The sequence below is a fragment of the Macrotis lagotis genome, chromosome 2 (assembly GCF_037893015.1).
Source record: "Macrotis lagotis isolate mMagLag1 chromosome 2, bilby.v1.9.chrom.fasta, whole genome shotgun sequence".
NCBI classification, from domain to species: Eukaryota; Metazoa; Chordata; class Mammalia; order Peramelemorphia; family Peramelidae; genus Macrotis; species Macrotis lagotis.
The window spans coordinates 120,042,008-120,057,167 of record NC_133659.1 but is presented as its reverse complement, the minus strand read 5'-3'; the positions used below and the strand labels follow the sequence as shown (position 1 = coordinate 120,057,167).

At 34.9% G+C, this 15,160-nt stretch overlaps 1 protein-coding gene across 4 annotated transcripts in view; it reads left to right on the top strand.

Annotated features, from left to right (window-relative positions):
- ESRRG (estrogen related receptor gamma) overlaps positions 1 to 15,160 on the top strand; it is a 604,123-nt gene that overhangs the window by 221,149 nt on the left and 367,814 nt on the right. The window contains exon 1 of one of the 4 annotated variants that reach the window (XM_074222672.1): positions 9,405 to 15,160. This exon is cut by the window's right edge and continues 24,081 nt beyond it. The exons of the other annotated variants lie outside the window; for them this stretch is intronic. The gene's annotated coding sequence lies outside the window, so the exon portion shown is untranslated. Of the gene's footprint in view, positions 1 to 9,404 lie in introns of those variants that run through there. 4 annotated transcript variants of the gene reach the window in all.

The following is a 15,160-nucleotide window of genomic DNA, read 5'->3' as shown; positions in this document are numbered from 1 at the left end:
AGGGCAATATTTCATTATTTATATTTACTTAATTTCTTAAAAGTAAATATGTTTCAGCAAGACCTGGAAAAAGAGAAAAGGAAAAAATACTGATTTTACATGCCTAGAATAGAATAGATTAACTAATGAAAACAAAAGTAAGTCTTGACCTTCTGATCCTCCTCAGTTTGATGTATATTTCATATCACTCTCTCTACCCATTCCACTCAGAATTAAAAGGCTTTAGTTTATGGTCCTCTTTTCTTGTCTGAGCTACTCTGAAAGTCTTCACACTTTTTTAAATGGGTGAGGTTGGGAAAATATGACCTTAGCTGCTATAATGTTTGAGTATAACAATAGGTTCCTGTTTTCAATGTAATAGGTTTTGGTTCTTTCCCCCAGAACAGTTCAGTAAAAGATGACAACCCACTTATTCATGGTGGCCCCCATTCATGTCATTAGATGACCTTTAAGGTTCTTTCAAACTCTAAATTTTATTAGCATTGACAATTGTGGCTTAAAAAAATAAAGACCACTTCCTCTAGTTAGGCATAGTATTTGACCTTTCTTATAAAGTCTGCCATGAAATCCCAATAGACTCAATGAAAAGAAATATATAACAGCATAAAATGAGTAATATAGGAGATAAAAAGTTTATGCTAGAGGGTTTCTGTGAAGAAATCATATTATAAACCTTTTATATGAGCTAGTATTATTATTTATATATATAAACTAATTATAAATGTTATTTAAATGACAACTGTATAGTGTATAAATGTATAATCATGCTGCATATTTTTCCATTGAACTCAGCTATGTACTGCTGATTTCTCCAGATAAAATCAGTTCTTTAAGCTTGCCCAAACTAAGTGCCTTCTTCTTAAATTATAATGATGTTAATAATATATCTTAAGTAAAAGGCTGTGCAATTTAAAAAAAATCATCAAATTAACTGAAAAATCCAAAACTAAGACCTATAATTATTAGTCAATTCTTCTTCAGTTATGATATATACTCCAGTGTGTAGGCACTAACTCATATTGACTTTCTAGAGGCAATTGCTAAATTTTCAATGTAAATTTTTATGCCCTAGAAATAGTTAAATGATACAAATTGATTTGATTTGGTTTGATTTATTGTTTTGTTGATTGTGTAGACTTAAGTCACTGATAAAAAAAATATTAGATCAAATGGAACTTAAAAAGTGCATTGTATTACCAGAGAGCTGATTATTGAACATTTACTAGTACACCTTGGTATAAAGTAGATGTTTATTAGAATAACTATGGCTAAGGGGGGCAGCTAGGTGGCATAATGGATAGAGCACTGGCCCTGGAGTCAGGAGTACCTGAGTTCAAATCTGACCTCAGACACTTAATAATTACCTAGCTGTGTGGCCTTGGGCAAGCTACTTAACCCCATTGCCTTGCAAAAACTAAAAAGAAAAAAAAAAAGAATAACTATGGCTCATAAAGGAACCAGTAAATTTAGTGTAATAATAATAATAATAATAATAAACTAGTATTTGTATAGTGTTTTAAATTTTCTAAAGAGCTTTATAAAGATTTCATTTCATTTCATTTTCATGCTCTTCCTTTGGGGTATACATGGAAAAGTTGAAAAGAAAAACATCTTTGATTAAAATATAAGAGAAAGGAATTCTGTGAACCATACAATAATTATAAGGCAAGAAAGTAGATAGTATACTTTATTTGTTGTTCATGGTCATTTCCCAGCATATTGTGAGAATATGCCTATTCCATATTTCATAAACTAGCTCACCAGAAGATCAATGATTCTCTACATTGTCACAGCGATAGCATTAAAGGTCTGATTAACTATATAAATACCTTTTGCTTTTTTCCCTCACCTTTAGGAATACAGTTATAGTCATTGCATTTGTATGTGATCATAATATTGAAATATTGAAATCTTACCTTTAAAGTTAGCAAGTAGAAAAAGAACTGTCTTAAATCTTCCTCCAGAAGAACAATTTGGAATTCGGCCCAAAGGACAATAAAAATAGGCATACCCTTTGATCCAGGAATAGCACTACTGGGTCTATACCCCCAAAGAGATAATGAAAAAGGATAAAAGTGTCCCATACAGAAATATTCATTGCACAGGGCAACTTAGGTGACACAGTGGATAGAGCACCGACTCTGGAGTCAGGAGAACCTGAGTTCAAATCCTCAGACACTTAATAATTTTCTAGTGTGTGACCTTGGACAAGTCACTTAACCCCATTGCCTTAATAAAAAAATTAATTAAAAAATATTCATTGCAGCTCTGTGTGGTGGTAAAGAATTGGAAATTGAGGGCATGTATATCAATTGGAGAATGGCGAAACAAGTTGTGGTGTATATAAGTGATAGAATACTATTATTCTATTAGAAATCAGGAGGGATGGGATTTCAGAGAAGACTGGAAAAACTTGTATGAACTGATGCTGAGAGGAATGAGCAGAACCTGAAGAACATTGTATACCCTAACAGTAACATGGTGGTGGTGATCAATCTTAATGGACCTGCTCTTTCCTTCAGTGCAATAATTAGGGAAAATCTTAGGGTATCTGTGATGAAGAATACCATCTGTATTCAGAGAAAGAACTGTGGAGTTTAAACAAAAAAACAAAGATTATTACCTTCAGTTTAAAAAAAAAGTTGTCTTATGTATTACATAATTTTGCTACTTCTAATATTTTATTTCTTCCTCAAAGATATGTTTTTGTCTCTCAACACATTCAATTTTTATCAATACATAGCTGGGAAACAATGTAAAAAGATGATCAGATTGCCTTCTGGGGGGAGGGAAGGGAGGATGGGGAGAAAATTGTAAAATTCAAAACCTTACAAAAATGATAAGTAGAAAGATTAGGGAAAAAATGTAAAACTTAAAATAAAAAAATGATAGGTAGAAGCTACTAATGTATATAATTGGAAAACAAAAAAATATTTATTTATACAATAAAAAAAATTTACCTCCAAAGTCCAGATTTTGTGGAAGAAGATAGGGAAACCCCCTATTCCTTATTCTTACCATCCAATGAAAATTCTGGGGAATTACTTATACAATAAAAACTTTTTGTGAATGGACATGCATTAAATATCCAATGTATCTTAAAATTAAAGAAAAATAGAATTAAGTCATTCTATCAGTCTTATCAAATGATGCTGGTAGATTACTTAATATGGACATCCATGCTTGAGAGAAAACTTTTTCTCTGTTCACTTAATAAATCAGATTGAATTATCAGTGTACAGCACTCTGTATGACATTCTTTAAAGAATGATACTGGGGGGCGGCTAGGTGGCGTAGTAGGGGGGCAGCTAGGTGGCGTAGTGGATAAAGCACTGGCCTTGGAGTCAGGAGTACCTGGGTTCAAATCTGGTCTCAGACACTTAATAATGACCTAGCTGTGTGGCCTTGGGCAAGCCACTTAACCCCATTTGCCTTGCAAAAATCTAAAAAAAAAAAATGATACTGAAGACAAGAAGTACCCTTTACCAAAGCAATCCTCTGACCATATATCCTGGACTGCTTTTTGATAGGATCCTTTTCGTATAGTGCTGTGGAATCTCTCTTTACATACTACCACAGGGTCAGAGGGCTAAAGTTCTGTACTTTGTGAACCTGCTAGGCCTCCCTAATAAATTCAAACATATTTAATAATAATATCCAGTAATTATTGTAAGTGCATTATACAAATATAATGTCAAGGTAAGGTAGGACATAAAATTTGGGAGATTTGGAGAAGAATTTAATAAAATAAGATGATTTTTAAAATAATTATAGGATCACAGGATCAGATGGAACTGCTAGAAGGAACCATAAAGGCCAATTGCATCCATTTAACAGAGGCAGAGGAAGTCTAAGAGAGAATAAAGAGGTAAAGCAACTTCTCTGAGTCACCCAGATAATATCTGAAATCAGATTTGCATCTATATCTTCCACTTCACAGTCAGTGAATTGTCAAAAACCAATTGTTTCATTTTAAAAATAAAGTTTAATTTTATTTTAGTTCTGTTATCTCCTCCCTCCTCTCATTACTTCCCCCTTCCTTTTCTATTCCTAAGCTTGACGTCATTGGGGGTTTCTCCCTCCCCTTCCTCCATTGGGGCAGCTGTACTAATCTACCCTCCCCAGGCAAGGTTGGGAGAGGCGGGGAGGGGGAAATGGGAAACCATAATTAGAGCTATCTGATTTTTCCAAAAAAAAAAATTGTAGAACTTAGCCAAAAAAGCCTGACTAAACTTTTATTTGTTTAAATCATTTTGCTTATATAGGTATAACACAGATTTCAGACAAATATTCAGAGATATGGACCATTTGGGATAGGAAAACCTGAGAAATGTAGATTTTGTCATTATTCTAGCATTAGTTTTTGTTTTTTTTTTTTTTTGCAAGGCAATGGGGTTAAGTGGCTTGCCCAAGGCCACACAGCTAGGTAATTATTAAGTGTTTGAGGGCAGATTTGAATTCAGGTCCTCCTGACTCTGGGGCCGGTGCTCTATCCACTATGCCACCTAGATGCCCCTTCTAGCATTAATTTTAAGCACCTTTGTCCTTTTCTTTGATTTACACCATGAAACTTTTATAATATAAAATTGCAAAACAAGGCAGAAATTATAAACCTGGGCATACTGAATTATTTAGTTCAGAGTATAAAAAAAGAATTTAGGAAATACCTCAACAATGTTAGAAACTTAGGGAAAAAACAATTAATGAATTAAACAAGTATGAAGGATAAGATAGAGCTAATTGCAAAGAGCTGAGTATCAAATATAGGAAGACAGATTTACTTAGTTCAGTTGAGTAATCATTTAGAGAACCTCTAAGTAATCACTTAGAGACCCAAAGCCTTTTTGATAAAGCTTTCATGGGTGCTCTTCATGGATTGGAGATTGGTATGATAATATCTAGTTTTTATTATATTCTTCTTGAGTGGATAATCAATTGATCAATCAATCAACAAACATGTAGCTACTATTTGTCAGGAGCTGTCCTAGGTACTAGATATTTTGTTGTTCATTCATTTCAATCATGTTTGACTCTTCGTGACCTAGAGATTTTGTTGTTCATTCATTTCAGTCATGTTTCACTCTTCATGACCTCATTTGAAGCTTCTTGGCAAAGATACTTGTGGTTTGCTATTTCCTTCTCTAGCTCATTTTACAGATGGGGAAACTGTGGTAAACAACATTAAGTGATTTTCCCAAGGTGTCTGGTGCAAAGTTCTTTACATTTGTAATCACAAACCACTGTGTGAGATGGGGTTCCAATGAACCCCATTTTATAAAGGGGGAACTGACACTTAGAAAAGTTAAGTGAAATGACTAGGGTCATGTGATGAACAAGTGTGCAAAGGAAAATTTGAGCTAGGGATCTCTCCAAATCTAGTACTCTATCCATCATGTCACCTAGCTGCCACTAAGTAGCAGTGAAAACTCATCTGCTACTTAGCAAATGACTTTATGATTTATTTCATTCAAGAAAATAAATGGAAAGAAATGGTTTTGGAGAAAATGTCCATATACTATGTTTTCTGAGATTTTGAGTATATGGGGGAGTATTTATATTTAGTCATTAAGAGAATATATGTATAAAATTAAATTACTGACTTACAAACTCAGATTTGTTGGTTTACTAGAAAATAACTCATTAGCTCATTCGCAACATCATAAAATGTCCTGTTTTGATTATACATGAATTGTAGCCATTTTCAGGGTTATAGGTTAAAGTATATCTTATTTTATGTGTAACTCACAAATACTTCATTTACCAAACAGAAAGAATTATTAATGAAGAGTCCTTGTATTTTACTAAAGGATAGCATAAACTTCCCAACTGCTTTTATTTTGTCCATTTGAAGAAGTTCTCATTTTCAAGCCATGACATGATTTAAGATGATTAGAATTAGGGTGGCATAGCTTTCCTGATGTTTGTATAGCTTTATTGAAAGGAATCCTATCAAAATCTCCTAAAGATAGAATCAGGTTATGTTCAGCTTCTTTGGTGGCTAATTCCTAATATTTGAGAACTGAGAGTTTTTTTTTTCAATTCAACTTTCCTCCCAAATAATCTTTCAATATCAAAGTATATTTGGAAAACGAGATTGCCTCTGATAACTGGCGCTAAAATGTCGTAAGAAGTGTCCTTTTGATCTATCTGCATGCATGTAGACATATATGTAATGAATCCATTTTTGTTCAATTGCTATCAAATTTAATAACAACCATTAGCACTGAGTTCAGCAAAAAAAGTTCCATATCAGCCTTTGAATATATACTTTTAAATGTTGAAAGATAATGATTTGTACACCATTGTTGTATAATGCATTTCTTGTCTTCTGTTGTATGCATGTGACGAATTCCAGTCGATAAGCCCCAGACTCTGGAGTCAGTTGTCTGGCTAGTTATTAAGATTAAGATAAGTACTAAGAATGAAAGATACAGTGCATTGTACTACCCTTATGGGATTGGGCCACCTAGGATTCTGAGTGTAAACAATGAATTAGTTCACCCTGACTCCCTTTAAAACCTGAGGTGTACACTGTAAATATTTGTAAAATATGATGAAAACAGTGGGTGAGGATTATTTTTGCAACCACTAAACATTGGAAAACAAAGATTTTTACCAAGAGAAATCTTATGAAACATAGTTCAATATAAAGCTATATTTATAGTAAAGAGAACACTTTCCTCCTACATCAGCATCCAGATATACAATTTTAAGTTGAGGGGTTATTAGTTGCTATCAGAGAAACATTTTGTCTTTATGGAATATAAGATAATTAAATGTAGTTGGGGGCTTCAAAAATGTAAGGTATATTAACAAAATGTATTTATCCCACACATATGCAAAGGCAAAGTCACCTATTAAAGTCTCCTCATTGATATTTTCTAAGAGAGAGAAAACTACATCGACCTCTTTCCTAAGTTGATGGAATATTACTGAGGCACACTGAAAAGAGACAAATATTTTCTGAAGTACAGTCAATGATTCACACTAAATATAGTAAATATGAGCTTTGCTGCAAATTGGTAGGCAACATTTTCAGCCTAGCAAAGTTTAACTGTCTATAACATCGCTGGAGGAGTGATAGAAAGGGGTAATTTAGCAAGAGCACCATAGCAACATGCTGTGCGATGTAGAGCACTGGGTAGCAATTAATTTTTGTTAATGAATTTAAAACTAGATGTATGGAAATGGTTATATGATATGTATACACTGCTAAACAGTTAACTAGTCCTTAGGGCTTATACTTTAATTATCTGTATGTAAATCATTTTGAGCAGAGCGACCTAATGAGTCAAAAACAGGCAGGAAACTCATATTTAGCTTTGTAAGGACTCCTAAACTCAAGAACCAAGTTTCTCCAATCTGCAGGTCAGAGGGTAAGATCATAAAAGTTCATGTCATCCATTGTGTCAGAGAACCCCTGACTGCCCTCCCTACAAAGAAGCAAAATCATTCAGCAAATGGTCATCCTGCTTGTCGTTTTCTTGGAGGTTGCATAGTCATGCAATGCTTTGGCTTTGCATGGGGATAGAACAAGGCCCTCTATATATATGTTCCTAGATATATTCTTTGTGCCTTCTCTGTAGTCACTGATGCAACATTTATAGTGTCATAGGATAGTGTCTGAATCATTAGCTACTGGCTGCTGGAGAATGTGGGTAGAAGGAAAGAATGAAGGGTGATGGGAGGTGTTCTCTTTCACAACTTTAAGAAAGTGTTCTGGATTTCAAAATTGTAAGAAGATAATGGTCAGGGTGGCTAGGTGGCACAGTGGATAGAGCACTGGCCCTGGAGTCAGGAGTACCTGAGTTCAAATCTGGCCTCAGACACTTAATTACCTAGCTGTGTGGCCTTGGGCAAGCCACTTAACCCCGTTTGCCTTGCAAAAACTAAAAGAAAAGAAAAGAAAAGAAAAGAAAAAATAATAATGTTTACACAAGTATATTTCTTACCCACCAGATGCCCCATTTTTTTGTTGTTTAAGCTCTCTGCAGCTAAGATGTTTTGATAGGATGCACTGAATGAACAGTATTTTCCTTGGATTTAATGCAGCTTTGTAATAGAGTAGATTTACAGTCCTAGAGAAGCCCAATTTAGAGAGAGACAATATGCTGAAGAATAATGAAAACTGTTCTGTCGATGCAGGGGGTTAGACATAGATGACTCATGAGATTCATTTCAGCCCCATCATCTCTGATTCCTTGGAAGAAAAGGATGTATTTGTATAGTTAGAAAGAGAACATGACAGTATGTGAAAATTGCTCATCTTCCATTGGAGAAAGTCATATTAGAGAATTAAAATTTATCTCTTTCCTTTCTACTCCAGTTAAATCATGGTGCCTTTTGAACTCCCTTAAGGCAAATACTGAAATTCCCTCTCTGCTGAGGATGAAGATAAATAGCTAATAGACTTTTCCCCCTTGTGTACAGTTTATTAAGAACAACTAAAATTGGAACACAACACCATGTTAGAACAGATTTATAATGAAAATGTTAAATATTGCTCAGAAAGTTTGGAGAAGGAACATTTATAGCCTCACACACTTTAAAAACTTTCATAATAAGAGTTACAGTTGAAAGAATAATGCATAGCATGTATTTTGTAATATAACTGGTGTTATGTGCTTTGCCTAAGAATAATCAAAATAGAAGATTAACTCCCTCTTGTCTTTCATATTTTAAAATAACAGGTGATCACCCTTCCATAAATTGCAGTTAAATTATCTAAAATTAAAAGTCTAAGCTAAATGCTGAGAGTTAAGGAAGGAAATGCTTCTGTTAATGATCTCCCTGTATGTTGTATGGCCATGGCAAGTTTTTTACCCTGATTTGCTAAGCAGCCAATAAAATATATTCTGAGCCTACTATGTACAGAACATTGTTACAAAAGGAATTACAAAGGAAATAAAATAAAGTCCTGAATCTTTCTCTTTATTTTTACTAGCTATTTTAAGAAATATCAAAATGCTTTGAGTCACTTTGAATGAAAAGTCAAGATGTTATTATTGACAGAAACCTCATCTATCACTGACAGGTAGAGAAAACATACTTTGAGTTCTATTCCTTCTCTCATCTTGTCATTCAACAATCATCACACAAGCTTTATATTGAACCCTGTTTTTTCACCTTAATTTGTTCTTGTGGTACAACTTATGTAACTAAATAATAGGGTTTTGAGAGAAAAGGATATTTAGAATAGATTCCTACTGTATGGCAAGCACTGTGCTTGGTGCCCTCTTAGGAATACAAAGACAAAAAGGAAACAATTCTTGCCCTCTTGAAGCTTATTTTCTTTTTTTTTTTAGGGTTTTTTTTTTTTTTGCAAGGCAAACGGGGTTAAGTGGCTTGCCCAAGGCCACACAGCTAGGTAATTATTAAGTGTCTGAGGCTGGATTTGAACCCAGGTACTCCTGACTCCAGGGCCAGTACTTTATCCACTACGCCACCTAGCCGCCCTTGAAGCTTATTTTCTGAGAGAAAAAAACATACAGAAAAAATTAAGTAATTATATATATATATATATATGTGTGTATGTATATATATATATATATATATATATATATGTATATATATATGAAACAAATACAAAATGATGATCCTAGAAAAGGGATGGCGACTGTCTGGAGAAATTATCAACAACCTCATGTAGGAGATAGTATTTCACATGAAATTTTCTCTTATTAATAAAGATATTCATTTATTTTTCTGATTACATGCAAATATAGTTTTCAACATTAATTTTTGTAAGATTTTGAGTTCCCCATTTTTCTCTTTCCTCTTGACAGCATGTAAACTAATATAGGTTATATGTGTATAACTAATTATCTTTTTTTAAAATTTTATTTGTTTATGACAATGGGGTTAAGGGTGACTAGCCCAAGGTCACACAGCTAGATTATTAAGTGTCTGAGGTCAGATTTGACCTCGGGTCTTCCTGACTCCAGTGCCAGTGCTCTGTTCACTACGCCACCTAGCAGCCCCCCCCCCAATGAGCTTTTAAAGCAGTTAAACCTTCTAATAAATTTCATGTGCGGGGTTATGTTCTCATTTAAAGCTACCCTTCTTCCAAGTTATGTAGATTTGTAATTGAATCCAACAAATTTTATTGGACTATTACTGCTTTTCCATTGGGGAAGTTTGTGTGATTGTGTGGTGTGTGTGTGTGTGTGTGTGTGTGTGTGTGTGTGTGTGAGAGAGAGAGAGAGAGAGAGAGAGAGAGAGAGAGAGAGAGAGAGATTTCTTTAAATGAATGAAATAAAATACAATATCTACACAGGATTCTTGCTGTCGTCATAGGACACTGACATCTACTTGGATTTACTTCAGAAGGAATGGAATTCTAATTGAGACAAACCTGGTTCATGGCTTTCTAGAAGTGTAAACCATTGAAACTGCTATCAGGTGTATTCATAAAGGTTTACTTGGTTAGTTAAAGCTTTCTTGTTCTCTTTCTTTCTCCCTTTTCTCTCCCCCTTCCCCCATTGCCAGCCTGTTCTACTCATTTTCTTCGGAACAGAATTTTATTTTCATCTTAGAATCTCTGCATATTAAGATAACAAGCACAAAGGAGAATGCACCCAAACAGTGTGTAAGACAAAATTAGGGCAATACTTGGGTTCCGGAGGTCTGTAATTAAAGCTATCTAAATTTTAAAAGAGGTATTCTGCTTCAGATTTATATTCCATGGAAACAAAAAAAAATTAAAGGAAGAAAGAATAAGGAAGTGAAATACAGCTAAAGAAACCCTTAATTCCAATGTATTCAACTTCCCATCAGAAGAAATGGCATTAATTCAGGTACCCAATTACAGTAATGTGGTTCAGAGCACCTCAATAGGTGTTTCAATCTCAAGCCAGGACTAACATTTGTAATCCTTTAAATGCACTTAAGAAATTGATGTTACAGCCCCACAATCTGTTAGGGGCCTTGCTTCCTGGCTGATTGCAAAGTATCCCACTATTAATTGGATCATCAGAATGTGATCCGCGTTCTGGTCCCCAGATTATATAAGACTGACTTTGCTCTGACGGGTTGAACCAAAGCCTTCTTTTGCTAGATATTTTGACCCTTAATGTAGATAAGTGGTATTTTTCATCAATCTTAGCTTGCATTAAAAAAGGAAAATGTCAATTCAATGTGGGACATTTAACTTCATTCAGCATCATTTAATTTAATACCTTGGGAAAAGTTAGTCTCCAACTACCTAACACTTCTGCTGATGGAATATTTTGCAAGGAGTTGCTAGAGACAAATTATCTTCTTTTTTAAATAAAATAAAATTTCTTTCATATTTTTCACTTTATGGATATTTGAAAACATTATCCAACCAAAACCTTGACCATACTTCCTTAAAAAACTGGAGCACATCTTTTTAAAAAATCTAATAACCACATATGGTCATATTAAAAAAAATGAACATATCCCTCTGTTAATATTAATAGTAGGATACTGTTGAAAGGGTAAAATGGGGTAAACAAAGTCACTGTGTTTCTCATTTGTAACCTGCTTTTTTTATATTTGCATTATGGAGAAACCATATTTTTATTTGGGTCTACCTCATGATCATGTATTTAGTGTAGGTCAAAACAGGAAGAAGAATTTACTATTTTAAGGGCAAGGGGGGAATAAAAGGGTTGATTCAGTATTTTATTTATTGGATGATATGTATTTCCCAGCCTGAGAGTTAGGATTCTCAGTGGGTACTTATGAGGTCCTGGCAGTTCAAAGTACTGGCAGGTAAGATAATAATTCATCTGCCAGAACTCACTAACCTTCTGCTTCTCCTTTTGCCAAAACCATCAGTGAAAGCACCCTAACTACCCTAATTGTGCCAAAGGCTCTTGTGTCAGGGCTTCATTTCTTCAGCCAACAAAGAGGCAAAGAAGGAGATCTTAAACTTTGTTGACACCTTTCTGGATCAATAGTTTCAAACTCCAAGGTGTAACTCAGGATTGCCTGTTGCCTGGGATCCCATTGTGAGTGTGTCACCAATTCTTTAATTAGAATCTTGGATAGCAATCCAACTGTTGCTCCATCCCCAAGTAGAAAACTGAACTCCCTCTTAACCTTAAGTATACTACAAATTTGAAAAGCAAAGCTGAGTTTTTGATAGAATGTATATATTGCCTCCTCAGGCTTTGAAGACAAATGGAATTATATCCATGCCTGCTACAACCAGCACATTGGTGCACTGTGTCAAGCAATGTTGGGTTAGGATTTCAATTTGCCCTTCTTTCCTAATGGGGTCCCTTGGTGGTGAGTACCATCCAAGCACAGGTTGGATGAGATGCTCTAAAGACCTGCATCAGACTTTCCTCTTAAAGCAGTGCTTTACTGAACTGTGAATGAGAGTTCCCTCAGACTGTAAGAGGATATGAATTCAACTTTGAGACAAAAAAGAAAAAAGGAAGTTAGGAACTCTTCCTAGCAGAGGTATTGTGAATAGGTTCACAACAGTGTTTCTGAGTACAACTAATTAGTGTATCAAGAATGACTTTTTTTAGTTGCCAAGAATTTTGTTTGAATCTACCTTGATCACCTTTTGAGCCAGAGAAGTAGTACAAAATCTCTTTTAGATTCATTCCATTCAATACAAGTCACAAGTTACAGGCAAATTAAATTCTCTTCTTTAATGAAGGAACATCCTAACTTCGCAAAAGGATACTTAGATTGGCCTATAATCAGACATTAAAACTGATCCTCATTATATAAACTGATCCTTTAAAAAAATGCCACCCTATGCCTAGATGTTTCTCTCAAGCAGTCAAACATAAATGTTAATAAAGGAATGTTATTTATTTTATTTGCTGAGCCTGCATGAACTGGCATATAGATTTCCATATAAGGTTTCTATTCAGATACCAGACGCTTGTCTTTTTCTTTTCTTATTTCTTCTAAATTGCAAGGTACATCTGCCCCTTCAGGGTGGTGGAGAGGTTAAGAGGTGCTAGTATGATAAAGTAAGCCTGCCATCTTCTATCTGCCCTATTGTTTTAGACTTATACCTAACCTGCCGATGGCCTGGGGAAGTATTTTTACTGCTTTCTAAGATAGGCAAGAACAAGCTCCTGATCCTTCTCCCTTCATGTTAAAGTTCCCTTTTGAATGGATTTGGCAGCTATTTTGCCAGCTACTTGTGTACCCCTGCAGAATTTCCTTCCTGATTGAATTCCTGAAGAATTTCCTAGGACAAGAACAGAACAACCTCTTCTTCCCTGTAGTTAACAGTAATATTATAGAAAAGACAGAAGCTCAAAGACATGCTGAAGTATTTTAACTAATCTGTTGGAGGGCTACCATTATTGAGTCTCTTCTGGGTTCTCTTTTTCCCCCTCTTTTCTCATTACAAACACCTTGTTGCGCACAAGGTGCCTCATTCTGACATTCCTGAAGATGAGACTGGAAGAAGATCGACCATCTAAGCAAGAATGGCTTTATGTGTGAGCCTGGTGCCAGACTTGTGACCATTTGAGAATTAGACTAGTTAAGTTTGAAGAAACTAATCACCACTCTGACCTCAAGGTGAATCATAGCAATTCTTTAAATGCTTCATAAACCTTCAAACAATATATACATCTTAAAGACCTTAGTGTAGTTTTAAGCTATTAAAATTTAAATTTATAAAACAACACTAAGACTTTTGGGACAACCTTTATTTCTGTAAATTATTGTTAATGTCTTATAGAAATGTAGAGTATGTGTAATATATAGAAATGTAGGTACAGGCAATAGCCATAGGGAAAATCACAGATCCCTGAGTTATTATAATGTGGTATAACATGGTTTAGGAAATATAGTGATTATATTCACACGCAGCTCTTGAATCATAGATTATTCTTAGATCTGGAAGGCAACTTTGAAGCTATTTGGTCTAAACTCTATAAAAATCCCTACTACCATATCTCTGAAAAGGGATTACCTAGTTTCTACTTGAACATTTCCAATGATAATTTGGAGCTGCCAGTGCATATTGATTTGAGCTGGGTGATAACTAGAGATCACTTGTAATCAGGTAGTACTATGGATGTCAGGGTGTTGGCTTTCATCCCCATTTAAGCCAGTTAGCTGTACTTCTTTCCATGACTACATAGTGCAACTCTAATCCCTCCTGGCTGCCACATGAGTGTGTCCTTTGGGTCATACAGTTATCAGAGAGAAGGGAGATGCAAAGCTATCATTAAGAAGAGAAAAATAGCTCAAAATATGTCCTCCATTGGCAGTGGATCCTAAATGCCAACTTCCTCTACAAATAATAATAATACAAATTTAGGATGACAAAAATAAAATCTAGCTAGGTTCTAAGTACATTATAAGTCAAACACATAACACCACCTACCCACATTTACTATTTATTGGAACTAAGTTTCATTTGATGGCAGAGTACAGTATAACTACTTCAAATTTATTTCATACTAATTTAAAGCAAACTTATGGTGCTTAGCCAAGGATGGGTGGAAGACAGGGGAAAGAGGCTACACCTTTAAGTTACAGTAGTAATGAAAGAACTAACATACAGGTGATTTTCCTTATGTGCTGGACTCTATTGTTTAGAAGTAGTTCTATTGAGAAGATACTGAAAAACACAAAGGACATGATTATAATCCCTATGCAGGTTGTGCTTGAGATCTAGCTTTTGGTTGTATCTGTTGGTTTTTTTTTTAGGGTTTTAACCAAACCACTCTAAATCTGCTCTCCCTATAAGAAACTACACAAGATGTGCATGCTGCCCTTTCAACCTTCTTTGCAAGATAGTCTGTGCCCATAGCCATTAAATAAAATTAATCAAAACAATTTTAAATTGTAACTCTTGCAAAGGAAAACTTACTATCTATCCCTGGATCTCAAAGATTGTCATTCTGCATACTGTAAGTCACCATCAGAGTTCATGGATCAAAATCACATCCCACTGATTGCGTCTGAACTCTCTATTGTTTTTCAAGTATTCTCAGCTTCACTAACCAGAGACATACAATTTTCTTGAGGTCTTGCCTGGTGCTGGTGGAGCAAGTGGGTTTCCCCAACAAATTGCCACATAGTGGCTTCTTTTCAGTGGAGGTTTGTCTGTCCTAAATCAGTGTTGTCCCAACTCTCACCTCATGATAATGAGAGTTAGGCAGCAGGACATTAATTCAAGCAGAAAATGACAGCTTTAGTATTCTGA